The following is a 21,353-nucleotide window of genomic DNA, read 5'->3' as shown; positions in this document are numbered from 1 at the left end:
TAGGGACTTTAGGGTTTTGCTTTTTTCCACCAGAAGCACCATGCAGTACACAGAAAACTTCACATGCTAAATCTGTTGTTTATGCCACATAATATTTACAACACAGTTGTTGGTGCTAAGAGACTCTTTGTTTAATCCTTTTACAGTCAAAGCAGTAGTGAGTGAAAAATGGTAGTATTTCTGGTTTGTCATACACAGTGTATGTCATTAGAAACTGCATGTTAATGCAGAATAGCAATCTACTGTAAATAAGCATTATGTCTTATAGAGTGACCAGTCAAGGCTTTGCCATCAATGCTGCTATCTACAGAAACAGGCACACAAGGGGCAAATTCCAGTGGTGTATAGGCCTTGGCTGGCCGTTTGAACTGGAGTGAATTTCACTTGAGGTGAATGCATTCATAAAAGCCTTATTAAAGCCAAAGTATGGGATTTTCACCTGAAGAGTTTCTGGGAAAGAAAGATAAGCATTTTTTAACTCAATGTGGCACATCTAGTTGTTTTGTTTTTGTTTTTAAATTATCAGTATTTTTAACTTAAAATTTTAAAACTATACTGAAATGAATGCAAAACCAAATGTAATACACAACTGAAAGAATGCAAGGATTGTTCATTCATACTGGTTTCTGTAATAGGTATTTCACAGTGGTCTGTGTGTGCCAAGGAAAGTGTTCTTCCAATGAGTCTCAGCAGAGATTAGCTCTTAAACTAGGAATCTAGTAATGGCTAGATCTGCTAGGGTTAGGACAGCTTTGCACTGCAGCTAAAGATCTGGCCTAAAGTTTTGCACATTTTCTAAAATACAGTAGAGTATCAATAGGGACTGACAGTAATGGAGTGTCAGGGTTTTGCTAATTAACAAATCTAAGCCAGTCTATTAATAACATCTGCCACTTATACCTTTTAAATTGTGTTCTCCTTTATTTATTTGTACTTGAAAATTCTCTCCCTGGTTTAAGAGCAAAGCCTGTAGTTACCATTGCATACCTGTCAAGTGGCCCTTGTCTGCTTTTCAGTAGATATTTTCTCACCTTTCCTATTGAATCTGTGAGGTTCCTCCTATAAACTTCAGAGAATGTCTTTTTAAAATCTTTAAGATTACAAAACCTCTGGTTTCTCGGAAGCAGAAATCTGTTTGATCCAATGGACAAAACATGTAACTGTACAAATATTTCACTCTTATTCCTGCCCTCTTTCTGTTAAATATAGGTTCCTTGGACCTCAAGAACAGAAAAGACAGAGAAACAAGTCAATGGGAAGAGAAAGGAATAATGAACGGGTTATATTATGAGTAGTCCATTCAAAAAGAGTTCCACTGATTGCAATGTTATGTAAGTAAGGGTTGCAGAAATAGGTCCAATAGCTGGAAGTGAGAACCACATATGTTTATCTACAAAAACTTAGTTACTGTTGGCTCAAGTGCATTTTCTGTCCAATCAATAGAAATCAGGATATCACTAGTTACAGCTGCATTAATATTCAGATCAACTTAGTCCACTTATCTTCCCACCAAAACATCACAGCACCAATACCCACTCACAGATTCTTCACCTCCACAACAAACTTCCCTTCACTTCTCACATACTGCCTCTCACACTGCACACTGCAGTTCCTCAAGCAGACAGCAATAGCCCCACCCCCACCCCTTTGTGAGCTGCTCCAATTCAAGTCTTGCACACATGGCACTAAAAGTTTACCTGATAGTTATTTATTTATTTCTAGAAACCAAGGGCCAAATTCTGATCCTCTTGAAGTCAATGGAAATTTTGCCATTCATTTCAATGTGACTAGGATTCAACCCCAATCTTTTTATATCCTCTCGAGAAATGCATGCATATAATCTGAAGCTCTAAATTCAGTGGTGTTGTGCTGAGAATAAATTCTACAGCTTCTTAGCCTCTGGGAAAATTCCTTTGTAAGAGACAGTATGCTGGGTGATGACTAGCTTCTAATGAAAAATATATTAGCACTTACAATGTAGACTGCTATAAAGTAAACCCAAAGTTTTATGCCTACGTCTAGTCAAATGGAAAGCAAAATGTAAACAAACTCCATCCTCAGAGAAATATAGAAAACTCTCAATGAAGTTAATAGGAATTGAAGGTGTGTCTCTCAATGAAGAATTAGGCACAAATAAGAATAACGCACACCATTTTATCCTTAATACGCTATTCTTTACCGCAGAACAGTAAACAGAAGGGCAAATGCTGCATTCATGCCACCATGACATATAAGTCTTGACACATAACAATGTTACACAGTAGGAAATAGTTGTGACTACAGATTGGGTGCTTTAGAAGCAGCTAAGATGAAGAAAAAGGGGTCAGAAATTTAAAGAAATAGCACTTTACCTGACTCATTTATGATATTAGTGCCACACTGCTTCTGTATCTGCATGCATTAGGAAATTAAATAAAATCTACACTATAGACTAAGAGATGGAAAGGTCCATGCTCTTGAAGATGCAAGATTCTTCTCTGCTATACATTTCCCACTGCTTTGTCTGGTTTTAAATGTCTGAAGTGATGGAGCTTCCTAGGATTGCTTTGAATTCTTCTGTAGAGAGTTGAAATTCACTAGCTTCCTCAGAGGTGAATGGGTGACTTGACAGAACTTTCTGACTCTGGATACAACAAGGCACTATTTAAAATCAAACTCTTAGGCCAGTAACAGTATAGGAATGTATGGTATAAAGGTGCAATTTTTAGAAAATGCACTATTCCCAGAGACTTGTACTCATGAATCTGAACTAATTACTTAGATGTTTTAGCCACCACAAACACATACACACTGTTTAAACTAACTAGTGCAATTTCAGCTTTAAAGCTGATGCGGATCTGATTCTGATCAATATTTTGAAAACTGAACTTCCATTGAGAAATAATACTAGAAACCGCTGACATGTGACTTATTTATGCATTTCATTCTTTCAGAGCAGGCAGACATAAAGTCAGCAGGTGGAGCTGTGATTCCCTCAGCAGGGCTGATATAAGTCTCCATGCTGAAAGATCATTCGGTTACATGTGCTCACTCTGACAGCCCATTCTAACTCACCAGCCAGCAGAAGGTCATAATAAAACATGAACATTCAATAATGCAGTTGTTACATCATGTTGTAAGTGCACAAGCCAGGAGAAGAAGAAAATACAGAATTGAGAGTGTTTGTCCGCACAAGCTGCTTTTACTTTTTTTAAATTAGAGACAAATGGTACCATTTTAAAGCGATATACATGATTCTAGTGCATCTTACATAGTGCAGGACTGTGCTGTATTACTCCTGCATGGACTAAAAAGGGTACACTGATGTAAACACATTTTTCCATCATCTTCAACATTAACATATGTGAAGTACATCTTTATGGATGAGAATGACTTCATAAAGTGCTATTTATTTTTTTCATATAACATATAACGGCAGTCCCTCTAGATACTACTACTATTTAGTTAAATCAGGGGATCATGACCCCAGGTGTCACATGCTATGCTGTCTTTCCCATATTTTCAAATGGGTGTGGGTCCTAATTAGCTCCTGGCTAAATGGGAAGAGAGTCCTGGTATGGAAAACTTTTAGGACCATTGACCTAAGGTAAAGGAAGTAAACAAGATAAACATTTACAAAGTGCAAGTGGTACACTATACATTTCTTTGTGACTATCAAACCTTTCTTTATTTTATTGCCTTGTTTAACTATCCCAAGAAAACTTCTCTTTGCAAATTTTTCATTTTAGTACTCAATCCATGCCAAAGTAATAATGATTCAGTTGCTGTCACATGACAAACAAAACAACCAGTTGTTTATATTTGCTATAGGTATAGTGGTCATTTTAATTAAAAGCAATAAATAATTAACCCTGACTTGATTTTCTGTGTATCGTAGTAGAACAAATACACTTGGGTTTTTGTGAGGCAAGTAGAAAGTAACTCTGGTCTTATTCTGAATATGTTATATTTTCTTTTCCTCTCTCCCCCACAATGTTTCTTCTCCTTCTCCAGTACTACTTTAACAAACAACAACTCAGAAAGGTAGATTACCAGTTTGTTCTTTCGGTGTTGTACTAGTAGTAGTGCCAACCCCAAGCATTCAAGCAGCTTGAGTGAAGCCGCCAAAATCATGAGATTTGCTTTAAAAGATTTTTTTAAATTATTAAATTTTTGTTTCTTTTTAGTTTCCTCTTGAGTTTTGAGCCTTTAGGGGTCATGTTTTCAAGCCTTTCTCTGCAACCACAAATTCCAGATGTTTTTGTAAATGAAAGCTGAGATAATCACATGACTCCATGTGCTGGAACTTCAGAGAGAACCCCAGATATCATGAGGCTCATGGTAAAATCATGACAGCTGGTAACATAGTTACATCTTCACAGCTGCTCCCTGAATTGACCTTTCTGGATGCAGCACTGAGCAGAGTTCTTTATTTCAGAGACAATATGATAGCCCAACGGCAGATACTGGGGCTGATGGTGTTTAGCACTGGCTGAACTGTAGGAAAATGTTAGGTAAGATTTTTTGTATTAAAACATAGTTGAGTCAGCTAGTCACAGTCTGAACAACTCTGGATTAAGTCCACAGAAATGGGAAATCTGGTCACTCCCATGATCAGGGGTGCAGAGTGGCCCATTATGGCCAGGATGTGTGGAAATATGCTTAGAATGCCATTTTAATTTACTATACTTGATATACATGTAATTCCTTTTATCTGAAACCTGCTAGTACCTTATTTATTCTACCATTTCTAAAGAAGCAATTAGAAGCTGGGTGATCAAATACATTTCTTATAAGGACCTGGCACAGACAATCATGTGACAACAGATGGTATCTGAAAGCCTTTGTGAGAAGTATGGCCAATGTTAAATAGACTGTGAATATGCAAGGTTGAACATATATTCTTAGAGTACCATTCATCTGCTCAGGCATCTGAAACATGGTAAACAAAATTCAGTTTATTTGGTATAATGCATGTTAATGTGGAGAGCCATACAAAAGACATGGAACACTCAGTCCATACTGCTGGCTGCTGCACAGCAAAGCATACAAAGCAAGGTTAATGATAGGTTTCAGAGTAGCAGCCGTGTTAATCTGTATTCGCAAAAAGAAAAGGAGTACTTGTGGCACCTTAGAGACTAACAAATGTATTTGAGCATAAGCTTTCGTGAGCTACAGCTCACTTCAGCAGGACTGAATCCAGTCATACACTAGAACATTGGAATTCATCAAATTAGTGGACAAAAACTAAAAGCAACATACGTGTTCAGAGCAGCAACAGAGACTCAAAAAAATCTAGTGTAGGAAAAACCAGAAGTTGTAGTATAGATCAGAAGATCCCCACTTTGCCGGGGAGATGGCAGTAGCCCTGCAGCCAACAGCAGGGGAAGACAGGTGAGCAATGCACTTGTGCTAATGTACTATATATTGTCCTAGCTATTGAGTATTAGCCCTAGATTTCCTTGTCTCCCTGATCATAGCAAGTTTTGGCTCTTGGTATTAAGATGATAGAAAGTGTGTAAGGCAGCACACTAATGAGAATTACCATTAAGCAATATAGAGGTTGGCATCAATCAACAATAATCTGCTCAGAAGCAGAAAAAGCAAAGGCAAAAAGTCAGAAAAGCAGCTTTTCTGGAGCGGATTTGTTTTGGTTGCTTTCAGCATCAGGTGAGGCCAAGTATAATGTATGTTTAACAAATGTGATGCACTGTCGGCTAATATGATCCACTATCTTGTTAAGACTTCTGGGTTGGTTTCAATCATTTTTTTCTTTTCATTCGAAAAAAAATTCTAAAGACATTGTATGGGAAATGACTGTGAAAACAATGAGCCCAATCTTTGAGCTTGGTTTTTCTGCTCCACACACTATTGGTGAAATTTCTAAATGTTCGCACAGCCCAAGTAGCCTGTTGCATGCTCCAAATGGGGCCCAGAACACGTGTAGGCATTCTGCAGCTTTTCAGAACTGGTTTGCAGATGTACTGTTCTCTGAGTGCTCTGGATGCTAAGCCCTTCAAGATGGCAGTATCAGGGCCTGGCGAGGAGCTGAGCACTAAAATGACATTTTCAAAAGCATTCAGCAGCCCAAACATTCTGCCAGGTGCTCCTAAGTTAGTTATGCCTGATGCATGGTTCAGACAGGAGGCACAGTTAAACCACTCATGCACCAGCAATACTCATTGATTGCTTTGCATGCCACACACGGGAAACAAATAGCAAGCTGATTTGAAAAGCTCAAATACATAATAGAAAAAGATGAGAGGGTGATTCAGACAACTAGAAAAAGGCTCAGGGAGAGCAAATAGTAGCTTAGGGAGCTAGAATCAATTATTGCAGGCCTTCGGAGTCCATGACTTGCAAACATGTTTTTAATGTGCTTGACTTCAGCTAATATTATGGTAACTGCAAGTATCACTCTTTCTGAATAGTTTCTAAAACAGTCTGTTAGGTAGTACATGTGAACGTGAGAAAAGCATCATGTGTTGTGTCACCAGATGTATGGGATGAGATAGGAGGAGGGAATAGCTAAGAATGGAAAAACATTACAAGCTGTAAGTAGTGGATAGAGGAATCAACACTTCTGATCTGTGCATTCCCAATATACAATGAGCCTTCAGCAATTTTGGGCATACTTATGAAAGATTAAAAAATAGGAGTTCCCACATTGATTGGAAGCCAGTGTTGGAAAGGATATATGAAGGGCACTCTGGAATGACTAAGTTAAACAGCAGAGCTGGGGAAATCTTATTCAGGTCAAAGACAAACAGTAATATTGAGTTCATTTACCCTGTCACAAGAGCATACACAATCCATTTTATGTATGCCAATTCTGATACACACAGCCCCAGCAAGTTCATTTGGTACGAATGGGACACAGTAGACTAGATGGGGAACCTTAATAGCCTAGTTATAAATACTAAGGCACAGTCAGGCTCAGTGGAAATCTTAAAACCACTCATTCAGGCTGTCCTTCCACCAGATATATCACATAATGGGGGACAGAAGAGAGTTCTGATGGAAAGCAAGGAAAATTATTTTGGGGTAAAAAATGAAGTTGCACCTAACAATTCCTAAAATGTTGGTTGGTTTCAGAGTAGCATTGTGTTAGTCTGTATTCGCAAAAAGAAAAGGAGTACTTGTGGCACCTTAGAGACTAACAAATTTATTTGAGCATAAGCTTTCATGAGCTACAGCTTCATTGGATGCATTCAGTGGAAAATACAGTGGGGAGATTTATATACACAGAGAACATAGATTCATAGATTCATAGATACTAAGGTCAGAAGGGACCACCCTGATCATCTAGTCCGACCTCCTGCACAGCGCAGGCCACAGAATGTCACCCACCACTCCTATGAAAAACCTCACCCATGTCTGAGCTATTGAAGTCCTCAAATCATGGTTCAAAACTTCAAGGAGCAGAGAAGCCTCCCTCCAGTCAACCATGCCCCATGCTACAGAGGAAGGCAAAAAAACCTCCAGGGCCTCTCCAATCTGCCCTGGAGGAAAACTCCCTCCCGACCCCAAACATGGCAATCAATCAAACCCTGAGCACATGGGCAAGATTCACCAGCCAGATACCCAGGAAAGAGTTTTCTATAGTAAATCAGATCCCATCCATCTAATATCCCATCTCAGGGGATTTGGCCTATTTACCCTGAATATTTAAAGATCAATTACTTACCAAAATCCCATTATCCCATCATACCATCTCCTCCATAAACTTATCGAGTAGAATCTTAAAACCAGATAGATCTTTTGCCCCCACTGCTTCCCTTGGAAGGTTATTCCAAAACTTCACTCCTCTGATGGTTAAAAACCTTCGTCTGATTTCAAGTCTAAACTTCCTGGTGGCCAGTTTATACCCATTTGTTCTTGTGTCCACATTGGTGCTGAGCTTAAATAATTCCTCTCCCTCTCCTATATTTATCCCTCTGATATATTTATAGAGAGCAATCATATCTCCCCTCAACCTTCTTTTAGTTAGGCTAAACAAGCCAAGCTCCTTAAGTCTCCTTTCATAAGACAAGTTTTCCATTCCTCGGATCATCCTAGTAGCCCTTCTCTGTACCTGCTCCAGTTTGAATTCATCCTTTTTAAACATGGGAGACCAGAACTGCACACAGTATTCTAGGTGAGGTCTCACCAGTGCCTTGTATAACGGTACTAAAACCTCCTTATCCCTACTGGAAATGCCTCTCCTGATGCATCCCAAAACCGCATTAGCTTTTTTCACAGCCATATCACATTGGCAGCTCATAGTCATCCTATGATCAACCAATACTCCAAGGTCCTTCTCCTCTTCCGTTACTTCTAATTGATGCGTCCCCAACTTATAACTAAAATTCTTGTTATTAATCCCTAAATGCATAACCTTACACTTCTCACTATTAAATTTCATCCTATTACTATTACTCCAGTTTACAAGGTCATCCAGATCCTCCTGTATAATATCCCGATCCTTCTCCGAATTGGCAATACCTCCCAGCTTTGTATCATCTGCAAACTTTATTAGCACACTCCCACTTTTTGTGCCAAGGTCAGTAACAAAAAGATTAAATAAGATTGGTCCCAAAACCGATCCCTGAGGAACTTCACTGGTAACCTCCCTCCAACATGACAGTTTGCCTTTCAGTAGGACCCGTTGCAGTCTCCCCTTTAACCAATTCCTTATCCACCTTCTGATGTTCAGATTGATCCCCATCTTCTCCAATTTAACTAATAATTCCCCATGTGGCACGGTATCAAATGCCTTACTGAAATCTAGGTAAATTAGATCCACTGCATTTCCTTTATCTAAAAAATCTGTTACTTTTTCAAAAAAGGAGATTAGGTTGGTTTGGCACGATCTACCTTTTGTAAAACCATGTTGTATTTTGTCCCATTTACCATTGACTTCAATGTCCTTAACTAATTTCTCCTTCAAAATTTTTTGGATATTAAAATATCGCATGATTCCATCTCGAGATAGGTAAGAAAAAGACACAAGAGATGAAGTGGGTGAAGTCTTTTATGTAGGCAAGTCCTTTGCTCTTTAGAGGTTAGGCTAGTCAGGGTTCTCACCAAAAACAAACCGTTGGTAGCCTCAGTGTGCAGCCAGGAACTCTTGCTGGTGGCCGGTATGACAATTGTGTTTCTATTCTGCTTAGGTCCAGTAAAGAAATAGAGACAGCTGTATGTTATTTTTATTATTGAGTCTGCAAAAAAACCCTACATAAATAAATTACTTTGATGTGGATATATATATGTGCATGTTTATTTGTCTTTCCCAAAGTTAATTAAGTATTTTAGGAAAAATTGTCATGAAACAATGGGTGTTACCATACACACTGTAAGGAGAGTGATCACTTAAGATGAGCTATTACCAGCAGGAGAGCGAGGGTGGGGAGGGGGGGTGGGAAGGGGAAGAAAACCTTTTGTAGTGATAATCAAGGTGGGCCATTTCCAGCACTTGACAAGAATGTCTGAGGAACAGTGGAAGATGGAGGGGGGGAATAAACATGGGGAAATAGTTTTACTTTGTGTAATGACCCATCCACTCCCAGTCTCTATTCAAGCCTAAATTAATTGTATCCAGTTTGCAAATTAATTCCAATTCATCAGTCTCTCGTTGGAGTCTGTTTCCAAAGTTTTTTTGTTGAAGAATAGCTACTCTTAGGTCTGTAATCGAGTGACCAGAGAGATTGAAGTGTTCTCCGACTGGTTTTTGAATGTTAGAATTCTTGACGTCTGATTTGTGTCCATTTATTCTTTTATGTAGAGACTGTCCAGTTTGACCAATGTACATGGCAGAGGGGCATTGCTGACACATGATGGCATAGATCACATTGGTAGATGTGCAGGTGAATGAGCCTCTGATAGTGTGGCTGATGTGATTAGGCCCTATGATCGTGTTCCCTGAATAGATATGTGGACACAGTTGGCAACGGGCTTTGTTGCAAGGATAGGTTGGTTGTACGCTTCAGCACTGTATTAAATAACATTTCCATTCCCATTTAGATTTGTTATTGTCATTTAAGCATCTAGAAAAGCAGATGGGAAAATGTTTGTAGCTTTTTCATTCACAATTGTTCAATAGCCAAGTTTCACTTGAAGAGCTGGTTTCTTGGCAAAAATCAGTTTTAAATTGTTATTAAGGAACTATTAAATTTCATTTAAAATGCTAAGACCTGGTTCTGTGTTCTTTACATACCCGAAACTGCTATTGACTTGCCTTCCTTTCATGGGAGTTTTGAGTATGCAAGGAATGCAGGATCAAGATCAGCATTAATGAATAGCAAAAAACTTTGTTGACATAGAGTTAAAGTTGTCCGGTGATAGTTTGTGCCCATCTAGAATGCCTCATTCAGCAAAACTCAAGAGGAGAAAGTTTTTAATTATTCAGGGTATTTGCATGAATTCAGAAGCTTTGTTTCTTATGAATTGATACACTCTTGTTGCTGCTTATAATTCACCTGAAGTCACAGGCCCAACCCTGTTCCTGTGTAAGTCAGTGAGAACACTCTCATTGAACATCATCCCTGCAAGACAGAAGCTAGGAACAGTATTTCACCTTAAACCCATTGGTCACATCATGGCTGCCTCCACAGCAGCACTTTTATTTGTGATATCACAAATGAAAAATTATAATATTAAATAAAGGAATAAGTAACTGAGCAGACAGAAACAAAAATTCTGCTTTCTTTAAATAAAAAATAAGGGGAACCTCTTGTTTTTAGTACTGTGTTACTTATTACTGTCTGGTAGGTGTGCTCTGAGACTGCCTATTAGATTGGGTCCACTTCAAACTCTGGCAGGAGGAGGTGCTGCTGCCACATTATAACTGACCCAAGCACTTGCCTGGGATGTGGGAACACCAGGTTCACTTCCTCCTGCTGGAGGGGGAGAAAGGCTTCAAAGAGGGGATCTCCCACCGGGTGTGCTGTAGCTGCTGTGCTATGGGATAGCTGCATGTCAGGCTCCCATGAGATGTCAGCAGCTCTTCAGTGGATTTCAGTTTTGTTTCATATCTAATCATTAATTTGCACCAGGAATTTATTGTGTTTTTATCTGTTTTCCCTATGTTTGTAAATCTCAATGCCCCATGCTAATATAAGGCAGAGTGTGTCACCCTTCCTTACAATGAGTAGTACCACACTCTGCAAGCAGTTCCAGTGATTTCAGTGGTAGTACTTGAAGGGGGATGGTGTTACTCAGCAAGAGTGAGCATGGCAAAATCTAGCCCACAGCAAAGGAACTAAGGGCACATTTATACTATGAGGATTATAGTGACATAACCCTGTAGTGTAGACACATCCTACAGCTCCAGAAGGAGTTCTTCCTTTGTTTTAGCTAGGTCTACATTGGGGGTTAGGTCAGCATAGCTACAGCACTCTGGTATGAAAAATCCACACCTCTCTGTATTGTAGCTATGTCAACCAAAGTTTTAAGTGAAGATCAGGCCTAAAGTATTCCCATGAAGGACTAGAATAAAAGTTTAAACTTTGAAATTATTTTTAGGGATGTCAAGCAATTAAAAAAAATTAATTGTGATTAATCACGATATTAAACAATAATAGAATATCATTTTTTAAAATATTTTTGAATGTTTTCTACATTTTCAAATATATTGATTTCAATTATAACGTGGAATACAAAGTATATAGTTCTTACTTTATATTTATTTTGATTACAAATATTTGCACTGTAAAAAACAAAAGAAATAGTATTTTTCAATTCACCTAATTCAAGTACTGTAGTGCAATCTCTTAATCATGAAAGTTGAAGTTACAAATGTAGAATTATGTACAAAAAATAACTGCATTCAAAAATAAAACAATGTAAAACTTTAGAGTTTACAAGTCCACTCAGTCCTACTTCTTTTCAGCCATTCGCTCAGACAAATCAATTTGTTTACGTTTGCAGGAGATAATGGTGCCTGCTTCTTGTTTACAATGTCACCTGAAAGTGAGAACAGGCATTCTCATGGCACTGTTGTAGCCAGCATCGCAAGATATTTACATACCAGATGCTCTAAAAGATTCATATGTCCCTTCATGCTTCAACCACCATTCCAGAGGACATGCATCCATGCTGATGATGGTTTCTGATCAATAACAATCCAAAGCAGTGCAGATTGATACATGTTCATTTTCATCATCTGAGTCAGATGCCAAAAGCAGAAGGTTGATTTTCCTTTTTGGCAGTTTGGGTTCTGTAGTTTCCACATCAGAGTGTTGCTTTTTTAAGACACCTGAAAGTATGAAGGAGCACAAGAATGTTTAACATATCTGGCATGTAAATACCTTGCAATGCTTGTTCTCACTTTCAGGTGACATTGTGACTAAGAAGCGGGCAGCATTATCTCTCGTAAATGTAAACAAATTTGTTTGCCTTAGCAAAGAAGTAGGACTGAGTAGACTTGTAGGCTCTAAAGTTTTACATTGTTTTGTTTTTGAGTGCAGTTATATACAAAAAAATCTACATTTGTATGTTGCACTTGCCTGATAAAGAGATTGCACTACAGTACTTTTATGTGGTCAATTTCTTTTCTTTATCATTTTTACAGTGCAAATATTTGCAATAAAAATAATAAAAAGTGAGCACTTACATTTTTTATTCTGTGTTGTGATTGAAATCAATATATTTGAAAATGTACAAAAACATCCAAAAATATTTAATAAATTTCAGCTGGCATTCTATTATTGTTTAACAGTGCGATTAAAACTGCAATTAATTGTAATTAATTTTTTTAATTGCGATTATTATTTTTTAGTTAATCGCGTGAGTTCACTGCAATTAATCAACAGCCCTAATTATTTTCCAAAAGTGCTAAGCAAATGTATAAAACTCTTTTCTGGTTAAGAAATAACCTGCACTAATAATGAGACCATCTATTTATTTTTAGACCATGATGTTAGTCCTTATCCCTCCAAAATGCTGAGGAGGCTCCTGAAAGACATACTACTTATGAGGTACAGGGTCCAATATGGTTTCACCTCCTCTTGCAGCTGCACCAGAGGAGTTAGAACCATCTGACCCATTTTTATAAAAAGGTTACTGTGTGGGTAAGTGGCAATGCTGTTCAGGAGAGCTATAACTGAGGCAAAAGTAACTCATCCAAGTGTTAATGAGTATAACTAGGAAGAGTGAGAAAGTAGATAAGAGTAGATTTGATCTAAACAGACAGTGCCTACTGAGGCTCAGGTATGATTTATGTTAGTACTCTCTATACTCTAGAAAGGAAAATATAGGTCTGTCCCAATCAAATCACAAAGTACATGTACAGAGTGCACAATCAGCTTAGGGTTTCTATATGTAGGCTATTTGTACCAACGCACACAAAAATTACAATTGTCCTTTAAGCATGAACCTTATTCCAAATGAATGCATGAGGGGTTGAAGCATGAATTCTCCAGAGGCATTGCTAAGGATTTTCATTCAGAGGAGGGTTTCCCAATATTCAGTATCTGATAGACACGCACACGATTGCAGTGGATTATTAAAACATTAAATTCTCTTTCTCATATTTAAGCTCATTTGGGTTGGTTCCATTTGAAGCCAAAGAATGACTTTAACCAGTCCAAATGCTCAGTCATGCAAACTCTTCTACTAAGTATAGCACTATGCCTAGCAATCCATTAAGTGTTTGCAGGATCAAACCCAGGTTATTTTATAGATACCTAGCAATTCGAGGAATACTGTCAGGTATGCTATTCATCATTAAAATTGAAAGAATTTTTTAAATCTAATTTTACTTTTCCCTTTTTGCATTTTTCTTTTGTTGTTTGTTTTTCTTTGTTTGACACAAATGAGGGACCAACTTGATGAGCTGATGAAGGCTTTAGTGGGGAAATTGTAGCAGAGGTGAGAATGTAATGCCTGAGCTCATTTTTGCCAGCAAGCCAATGTACCTGGGGGCTTTTTAGCTGCCATTCTTTCAAGAGAGATAAAGGATTAAACAATGAGTCATCAACAATAAAAAGACCTACAGTCCTTGATCCTGCAAACATGCATGTATTTGATTTTAAGCACAGTAATTATTCAATTGTCTTCAGTAGAATTATTCCTATGCTTAAAGTTATATATTTTTGAGGCCTGGTCTACCTTTAAAACTCATGTCGACATAACTACGGTGCTCAGGAGTGTGAAAAATCCACTTCCCTGCGCTCCATAGCAATGCTGACCTAACTCCTTGTGTAGACAAAGCTAGGTTGACAGAAAATACAGTCCCTGCCCCAAAAAGCTTACATAGGCAAAAATTCCATTACAACCTAGAAGGCCTGAAAGCTTGTTATCAAACATGATATAAATACTCTCTCCAGCAGTGAAATGTTAATTGCAATAACTCTTGAAAGTGCTACCTTCTTCACACCAGGCTAGCAAGGGATTTCTGTAATGACAAGCAGAGATGGCAGATTGGTATTCCTTACTGGTTATATGCATGCTGAGTCTGAGTCAAGATATGAAAGATGCAAATAGAATTTTCATCTAAAGACTCATCACCCAAGGCTACAAGTTAGTGTGCAAACTTTAAATTGGTAATGCAAAACGAAAAAACCTTTATGTTAGGGAGGTACTGTACTGCTGGAGGCAGCATGTTTTTGGCCTGGATGTAAAATAATTCTTGATCACATCTCATTAAAGATCCTGTGGGCATTTCTTGCAAGAATTGCTGTTGATGTTTTGGCCAGATTCCAATCTCGTTAACTGCATAATGTTTACTTATTCTTCCCTTGCAGTTTCAATTGTGTTCAGTATTCTTTACTTCCTTTCCTAACTCTTGTGTGTTATTTTTATGCACTGAACACATGTATGAATACATATAAAAGTGCTTTAGGATCCTTGAGGTTGAAATGAATATGTAAGATATTTTCATTATAAACCTGACCAGTGCCTCCAAAGAAGATCTATAACAATGGAATTTCTTTAGAGCAAAGGTCCTGGGACTACTTTAAAAGCTTAGGGAGTTTTACATTTAGTATGATTTGCTTTATGGAGGAAGGAACTCTCTCATCTCTGAAGCTCCACTCAGATCCCTAAAGTACAGACTTCACAGGATGATAAAACTCCCAATGAAGACTTTATTGAATAGTTAGGAGCTGACTTTCCTGTTCTCCGCACTGTTCTAACAGCTACCATTTTGACAGGGGATGATCTGTAAGATACACTAAAAGACACAGTTAAAAGACTGGTTCTCCACTTGTGAGGTAACTCCCTTCTCTTCATGTGTCATTATATAATGCCTGCATCTGTAATTTTCACTCCAAGCATCTGAAGAAGTAGTTTTTTACCCACGAAAGCTTATGCACAAATAAATCTGTTAGTCTTTAAGATGCCACAGGACTCCTTGTTGTTTTAGTTAAAAGAATGTTAAAAGAAAAGTTAAAAGAATGTTCTGGTTGCAAAGTCAAGCACTCAAAAATTAGGAAATGCTAGAATTAAGGTTGTCTGTGCAACCTTAATTCAGCCCTCTTGTTCATATGAATTATGGTACAGTCTTTAATTACAAGACACCCCATATTATTATTTTTTCTTTTCCTTTCAGTAATTCCTGTTAGCTGATAAATTCAACCTGGCTTCTGTCTAGTTGCCAGAGTGCTCTGCACAATATTGTCATGGTCCCTCAGCTTATACCATCCTCAAAATGCCTAAGAAAGGCACCAAAAAGAACCCACAGAGGCCAAATGCAAAAAAGAGCTAGGGTAGAGAGGATAAAAGTAGGAAGAACTAATATACATACTATCTGCACACAAGGAGCACATTTGTGGAATAGCCATCTCCTTTTACGTTTCAGAGTAGAACTGTACTTTAATTAGTAACCATGAACTGATGATTTTATTTAGAACACAGTGAAAGGATCATACTCTGAAATTTACAACAGTTCTAAGTAAACTAATAAATTTGTACTTTTCCTAAGAGTGAAGCCTGTAGCCTTAATCTAAAGGGCTGACATCAAATATATTACTTTTTAAAAATTTTGATTAAACATTATTTTTGCATGAACCTTGTCATAGGAAATTACAATAAGTACTAAGGGAAAAATCCAATAGAATAATATTGATTTTGCACTAATGTATTAAAATATAATAGTGTAAAAATATAAAATGTTTGTTTTCATTTGAATTATTATTAGGTAAAGGGAAATAATACTGAGCTCTCCAGAGGTTGCCCAAAAAGACAGGGAAGGGAAATAGAAAGAAAGAAAAAACAAAAATAAGACATGCTGTTCATACACTGCAATATTTGTAGTTCATAAGGAGCTATGCTTACATGGGAACTGCATTTATAGAAATAGTACACTTTTATTTTACAAGGTTATGGTCAGTAATCTCATTATTAAGTATCACCCTTGACTAACAAGAAAATACATAAATATGTAAAATAGTTTGTCTGAGAACAATTTCCTTCATTCTTCAATTTTACATATACACACCACATAGAGAAATGAATACTTATAATCATACCTGTGCAACTATATTGAAGTCAGTGAGGATTCATGAGAGTAAATGACAACAGAATTAGACCTAATGCCTCCTTCTAAACATTCATACAAAATCTATGCTAATAAAACATTAATATTCTACAGTTATCACTCAATTTCAGAAATGCCAAAATTTAGGTTGATTGTTCAGCCTTAACTCTGCCTTCATTGGCTCATGCATTATGATAGTCTTTCACCACACAAGAATTTACTGTTTTTCAAACACTAAAATAAAATATTTTTAAATGTTTACACTATTAATGTCAAAGTCATACATGTAAACCAAAATTAGGCATCTCCTGACTTCCAAGGGCTTAATTGTACAACTTTAATATTCAATTAACTACAAAACACTATATAAAAGAAAGAAAAGGAGTACTTGTGGCACCTTAGAGACTAACAAATTTATTAGAGCATAAGCTTTCGTGAGCTACAGCTCACTTCATCGGAAATGCATGCGATGAAGTGAGCTGTAGCTCACGAAAGCTTATGCTCTAATAAATTTGTTAGTCTCTAAGGTGCCACAAGTACTCCTTTTCTTTTTGCGAATACAGACTAACACGGCTGCTACTCTGAAACCTATATAAAAGAAAGTTAAGGTTGCACTGAATGAGGCAAAAATGTGGAAAAAGTAGAGTTTGATGATGTAATTAAAGATAATATCATAATGCATATGCACATGGAGAGCAAATTAAGGTTGAACAGACAACCTTCATTCTGATACTACCAAGTTTTAAATACTTGATTTTGCAATCTTAATATTCTTTTAATATAGTTTTTGAGTATGATTTCATGGTTTTTTAAAATAAAAGCAAACTGAAAAACAGAATTTCATCCTGTGGAATCATGTTGACTACTATATGGTTCATCAACAGGGTTGGAACCTTTTGATCCACAGCAAGGATCTCTGCTATTTGACGTTACAGAGTAACTGGTAGCAGTTGGAGGTTGTAATCCTCCATGTAGGTCAATCACTAGAGGGAGGCGAAACACACACTTTGCCAGTGGGTTTCACAATTATCTGCTGACAGGAGAGGAATGTTGATACTCAGGAATAATGGGTTCTATTCCAGTTTGTGGAGGGGAGTGTATTTAGTGGTAACAGACCCTTCTGCCCCATCCCTTCCAAACCTAAACTCATCCCATCCAACCTGTCCTTGTCTCCATCTCCCAACAACACCCCCTTTGGCTACATGTCCCGATCTCCCCCTACCACTTCCACCTACCTCAACTCCTCATACCAGTCTACCCCAGGCCATTCTCCTCACCCCTCTGCATTGAGGTCAGGCCACTTGCTCCTTTTCTCTGCTTCCTGCAGAACAGCAGGAGGAACAATCAGAGCACAGAAGACAGTGTCCATGGTCTCAGTTCCTGTGCTCAGTGTCAGTGTGACTCTCACTTGTCAGGAGGAGCAATTGCCGCAGAAGTCCTTCTAAGCTCCACTGGAGCAGAGCCCTTTGATCTGGCAGAACTTATGTTTTCCACTAGCTCAGAGACCTTCCCCAGCTGCAGAACTGCTGAAATATTCAGGAATTAAGCCAGGGGCTCCTGTAGAACTTATAAGGTTTGGAAGAGATTTTGACAATGCACCTGTCAACCCTATGAGTTCCACAGAAGGCCTTATTCTTTCCCTCTACATGATACAAGTTCCCAAGAACCCTTCTCTCTGCACCAGTTCTCCCTACCAATTTGTAGCAATTTAGATGACGAGCCAGTTCACTGGGAAGATGGCTTTGCTCTATATGCCCGTAGAGTCACAGTTAGCAATCTTAGTGAACACAGTTTACTGTGTATGTCCATGTCTGATTGCTAAGTGCTAACACTTAGTCATATAAAAATTTGATTTTGGCCAGAACAAATCTGTGCCTTGGTCTTCACTGAAGGCTATTGACATGCCAATTTTCAACTTTCAAACGTCAGCTGATTTGATTGGACGAACACACACACACACACGTCAGGAATTTTTTTATTATGGGGAAAGTGTTTTTTTACTCTCTTCATGCTTGAACAGCTGACCAGTTTTTGCTCAAGTTTACATGGACATTCACTTCTGGCAGAGACCACATCTAGAAAGTGTCAACCCAAAAGGGGGAAGATTCAGGTAGTTAACATAGAAATCATAGAAATGTCTGGAAGGATGTTGTAACTGGAAATTATTAAATGTTAATCATCTCAGTTAATTTTCACCTGTTATAGTGCAGCCACTATATTAACATTTCAGCTTTGCCACCGGCCAGATAATGTGTAAAACTGATGTCCTGATAACAGTGTTGTGTTGCAGACAATTCAGGTACACACAAACATACAGTTAAGGTTCTTTAATAACTCTTTAATAAGCAGGTACTAGCAATTTGCTCCACAATCAAATACCTTGTAAACTAGACTAACTCCCAATTATTCTGGGTTTCTCAGATTACAATACAGTAGCCTTAAAATGAAACATCATTACACTGATCACCAGTTTATTTCATGTTTTTATTTTTAACTTTATTTTTTTATTTGTACCTAAGAAGTTCTCCCCAAGAAACCACTATGTAATTTAATTTACTCACATTTTCTTGTGATATTTACAAACTTTAAACATTGACCACAAACCGCAAAAGTCTTTTAAAAAAGATTCCTACCCCAACCACTAGATTTCTCCCATTAGTAGCTCCATTAAACATTCAGTCATTAGAGAGTCCATGGTACTTTCCAGAAGAATAGGACTGTTGGCCCCATATTGCTAAATTATACTTTGGCTATTCTGCCTACCTACCACTCCTCTTTGAAGTTTGTTGAATTAGATACCACACGTGCTTGTAAGGTGCCCATTTAAATGTGTTCCATTTTTTGATTTTCAGAAAGTCTTTCTTGCAAATGTAAGGCCAGATTCTGGCTGGCCCGTACTTGGGTGTCCACGGCAGGAAGCAGAAAGTGCCTTTCTCTATGTTTGCGTTGCCCAGATAAGAGCTCTCCACAACGGTAGTCCCCCACACCAGTGACTGTTATTTCAGATTTAATCCACCTGAAAGGAGCAGGGAGCGTGTGGGGCCATAGACCAACTCTACCTTTCTGAACCATGCCACAGAGCAAACTGGTATGGTGCACCCTCGGAAGGGGTGTAGTAATGGGCATGCTCTTCAGCACTGTGGAGCTCAGGGAGGAATTTGGAAAAGCTTAAAATGCATATTCTTAAATGAGTGCCTTATAAACACGTGTAATAATAATCCAGTTAGAGGAGAATGTAATTACTTCTGGACTGGAATCAGGAGATCTGGGTTCTAATTCCTTTTTTCTTGCCCCGACCTGCTGTGTGATCTTGGGAAAATAATTTCACTTCTATGTCTCAGCTTTTCCATCTATTTAAATGAGGTAATCTACACTTACCTTACTTGATAAAGTGCTTTGAGCTCTAATGGATTAAAACACTATAAAAGTGCAAATTTATTATTACTGTTGGCAGTGTGCAATTTGTACACTCTAGCCCTTACTGTTTCCACTAAACTTTACTTACAAAAAAAAAAGGGTAAAGTATGCCACAGTACTTAAAAACTGATAACCTCTGATTTGTGATGTGTATATTTAATTTATATTTATTTTAAAAAGCACCCATCCAAAGCCTTAAGATATGAAACATCCTATAAAATACATACCGAAATACACAATTGTTATAATTTTTGTTGTTCAACAGTGATGGAAGTTAATGTTATACCAATAAAATAAAAGCTAGCAGGATCTTATTAAAGGGGAAAAGGCAAAATGCCACATTTATTGTGAATACAGAAAGAATCATAGTAAGCAGTTAGTTATAGCTATAACATTCCATTCAATTTCATATTTATTCACACATTCATTCATACACACACTCACACAGGTTCTGCAAGGTTGTTATCATAGTTAGCAGCCTTAGAGTTGCTCATGCCAAGCCACTGGCCAGGTGCCTGGACATGAGGAGGGAGAAGGGCCTTGTCAGATGCTCATCTGATGCTCCTGGAAGTTGGTTTGCAGAATCTGACCCCAAAGTTCCCACTTTCTAGAGTCCATTTTTATAGGAATTTCTTCCTATGTCAGTCTATGGGAATTCTTCATAATGCTGTTGCTGAATCAATCAGCAGATGGCACATTCCTGATGGCTCCGTGCTGCCAGATGTTATCTTGTTCTTTGGTTCTCCCATCCTTGAGGCTGTTGGATGGATTCAAGTCTGCCCTCCGGGGGTCCTCTGGTTATTTCCACTTGACGCCTTCTTCGGCCGATGGACACTGGATTCTTAGGCTGGCACCTCCCTGATCATTCAGTTATTATCCACACCAAGCATCCATCCACATACATCCTCTAGCTCTATTTTAATCACAATTGTTAACAAAGCGAGATGAATACAACAAAAGGGCGGGGAGCCTCTGGGTGCTGTTTCTGTTGTTACAGAGTATTGCTTTGAGTCTCTCTCTGTGTGAGTAGTTGTTACAAAGAATTGCTTTGAGAACAGACTCTGTCTTAGAATGTACTAACACAATTAGCAGCTTGCAAGTTTCACACATAGAGGGAGAGAAACAGTACCAAAAACCAAGAGTCCTCTTAACTGGTAATACCCTGGAATTTAAACTATGGGGAATCAAACTCATTTGTGATTTTAATACTGAACTTCTTTAATATGATCCAACATAATGGCCATATCTGCAGTCTTAGGTGAGCTGCTTGCACTAAGTATCTTTAGAAATATGCTCCTGTGCTTTCAAATTCAGTAGCATTTTCTGAGATTCACAACTCAAAAGGAAACACTTCATCCACCGTACAAGCACAGCCAATTTGGCTAAAACATGCCCTCTATTTAACAATGAAGAGCCATACTATGCAATAGGTTTAGGTATGGAAATGAAGACTAGGAACTGCAGGGGAAATTTTAGTTATACAGAATGTAATTGCCCAAAT

This window comes from Dermochelys coriacea, chromosome 5 (genome assembly GCF_009764565.3).
Source record: "Dermochelys coriacea isolate rDerCor1 chromosome 5, rDerCor1.pri.v4, whole genome shotgun sequence".
Classification (NCBI taxonomy): Eukaryota; Metazoa; Chordata; order Testudines; family Dermochelyidae; genus Dermochelys; species Dermochelys coriacea.
The sequence above is the reverse complement of the archived record's forward strand: the minus strand, read 5'-3'. Positions refer to the sequence as shown.